This window comes from Camponotus vicinus, unplaced genomic scaffold (assembly GCF_025532165.1).
Source record: "Camponotus vicinus isolate PSW18456_S1 unplaced genomic scaffold, iyCamVici1.0 SCAF_10, whole genome shotgun sequence".
Classification (NCBI taxonomy): Eukaryota; Metazoa; Arthropoda; class Insecta; order Hymenoptera; family Formicidae; genus Camponotus; species Camponotus vicinus.
Window position 1 is genome coordinate 6415959 of NW_028141946.1, and position 3209 is coordinate 6419167.

General features: G+C 29.3%; 1 long non-coding RNA gene across 1 annotated transcript; it reads left to right on the forward strand.

Annotated features, from left to right (window-relative positions):
• The first annotated feature begins 392 nt into the window (after positions 1–392).
• On the forward strand, positions 393–1753 carry LOC145961154 (uncharacterized). The gene is made up of 3 exons (XR_014435570.1): positions 393–931; positions 1265–1334; positions 1620–1753. It is a non-coding gene; the product is annotated as an uncharacterized LOC145961154 (long non-coding RNA).
• Positions 1754–3209: the final 1456 nt, after the last annotated feature.

Consider the following 3209-nt stretch of genomic DNA (forward strand, 5'->3'; position numbering starts at 1 on the left):
GCGTTTTCGCGTTGTAGTATTCTCGCGTCGTCGCGTTTTCGCGGAACTTTTGGACTTTTCATATAAAATCCCAATTTCATTTATTGTCACGAGTCTCTACTTCCGATGCCAACTAACTGGGATGTTTCGAGTTTGCACACGTTGCTATGCAACGTACACTCTTGCTTCGTGCTTCGTCAAGTGATTCGGCCCGAATTAGTTAGAACTCGATCGATTGCTCGGAATGGTCGTTAATGGGTCCCTTCTCTTTGCTCGTCTACAGCCACACGCATTGCGTGTGTTAACCCTGTCGAGGAGTCGAGTGGATTCCCCTAGGCACGATTTTCGCTCGGTAAAAGGGGTTGCCTCCCCATTTTCTAAATTGCTGAATGTAACCATTTAAAAAATGTGGGTATCCTCTTCTTTTGCCGTCTACTAGCCTGGTGTAGCATATAGCAACCGCGGGAGGCATAATATGTCCGGGCGGAGCACCTGAAATCGTGCTTAGCGGGTCCAGGTTCGATACGAGATAGGATAATTATGCGCGAAAAAGAGTTGGCGAACTTCATTTTCCTCTATTTCCGTCAATCGTTTCGTCTTCTTTCCGGTTTAGGCTTAGTCCTTGCTCGTTGTATCGTTGCAATCCCGACCAGTTGGCTCGAAGTTGATTTTCGTAAGTGAAATGGGATTTTCGCTCGTACCGAAACCGGGAGTGCCGTCTAATGTATAGGTATACATATTAAGTATATACATCGCGCGATCAAATATAAAATTTTTTATCATATCGAAATAGTGCGAAAACCGTTAAGTATCGAGCGTAAAATAGCGGATATAGCGATATACAAATATCGCTCGTGAATGCGGGAGTGCCGTTGAAAGTATCGCGCGTCAACAACATGAGAGGAGGAGGAGGCCTGGGAGAGGTATCAGGCACCTGTGAAGCAACTCTATGGTAAATAAATTATCGTTTATATATAATTATTTATTAATTGCGTACGCGCGATTTAAATTAAGTAATTAATCGCGTAATTTGATATTTTATGTACATGACTTAAACAAGAGAAAAAGAGAAAAATTTTTACATAAAAACTATAATTTAAAAGTTTCTACATTCGAATAGCTTTTAATAGAATTATTAAATTATTACTTATTAGTAGAATTTTTTTCAAAATTTATAAAATTGTTTATCTGCTTATTATTTATGTGCGTCGGATATAAAATTAAATACATATAATAATAATTTTTTGACCGTGACTACAATTTGAATCTTCTTTGTATGTTACAGACCAACAAACTATTGTGAGAGGAGGAGGAGGCCTGGGAGAGGCATCTTGCATCGGCGAAGCAACCTGATGGTGAATATTTATTATTTGTATATAAATTGTTATAAATCGTACGCACAATAATTCGTTCTTATAATTTAAAGGAATTAAAAAGAAAATTAGAGAGAAAGATTTTTATAAAAATCATATATAAAAATTTCTATTTAAAAAGTAATTTTAAAATTTATGAAATCTTCCCACATGTTTATATCTGCTTATTATTTTACACACCGGATATGAAATTCCGCACAATAATAATTTTTTTAAATATTGATTTTGAGCTTTGTTATAAATGAATTTTATATTTGTATGTTACAGACAACGTAGTTTCGATAATGACAACTCTGCTGTGGCACATTAATGCTCCGGTAAGTAATAAAAACTTTTATTTAATTTTAAAGTAACGGATTCATAGAGATTGTAGATAAATCCGTTGCCTTAAAATGGGTGAGCTAGAATAGATTAAATTAAATAACTTTTAATAAATTTGTTCGAAATATATTGCATCTGTTGCGAAAATATATTGCAATATTTTAATTATAAAAAAAAAAAGATAGAGAAAAGATTATTTTTGTATAGATTTTACCTAATTTATTAAAAATAAAGAACACTAAAAATTGTATTAATTACATCTAATGCTAATTTATTCGCTTATAACGCGCATTTATCTTATTCACTTATCTTACTCTAATTTCTTATTAGCTCATCCATTACAACATTTGTTGTAGATATTGTTTTTAAACTTAATGTAAAGCCAAATGATTAATTAATGAAATAACTTGTAATGTGATAAATGTAATATGATAAATGTTATACACATTAATTTTATATTTTATTATAAATTATGCATTACTATAAAAATTTATTAATTACATATATTATTATAATATCAATCAATTTTTATTGGTAATCTGCACAGAGACTTTTATATTATAAGAATTTTATATATTATACCAGGCTGCTAACAGCTGAAGCCAGGATAACCATTTACATTTGGGCAGGATATACATATACAGATTAGATTAATATACATATTATGTCGTACTGTCAATTTATGCCGACATTTATTAAAATAAATATAAATTTCTACGAGATAGTGATTAAAATGAACATAAGTAGTTACAAAATATTAAAATATAGTATTTAAATAAATATAAGCAATAACCAGCAATTTATTAAAATAAATATACAATCGATACTCATATAAATTACAATTGCATCTTTCGAGAGCGATAGTTATGTTACGTTAAATTCTGTGATACTCGGTATAAATTCTGTCCAGGTATAAATGGTTGCCTTTGTTTTACATTTTATCATATGAGATCATTTTATCATATGGCCGTGTTAGCAGTCTAATATAATATAGAGAAATTTGTAATTTGGCTTTATTTCAGTTTAAAAAATTAAATTGAATTTATTTTTAAAAATGCTAAAAAAATGAAAATATTTAAATTATTAAAATTATTTTCAGGAATACTAAAAGAAATTGCAAAATTGTTAATGTTTAAGAAGATTGTAAATTGCGTAAATAGATTCTTATGTAAATTACACGCAAAATTATCCAAAGTATACGTATAATGATTATATAATAGTAATTCATTAAATTAACATATTTATTTTTATAGTATATATTCTTTAAATATTCATAAAAGACTAACTATTTATATTTTTATATCAAAGAGTCATTAATAAATTCGGAAAATTTTTATATAAAATGTAAAAATTCGATGCTAAATTAATGATTAAATGTAAGCGTTATAAAATTTGACGAACGCCTTTGTTATAGAATCGCGAGTCAATTATTATTAATTTTATGATATGCTTTCCGTTAGATTTATCTATTTATGAATTCCATATCGCGCAGAGCTAAATATTCTTAAAATAAATTATTAAATTATGATTGCGAAA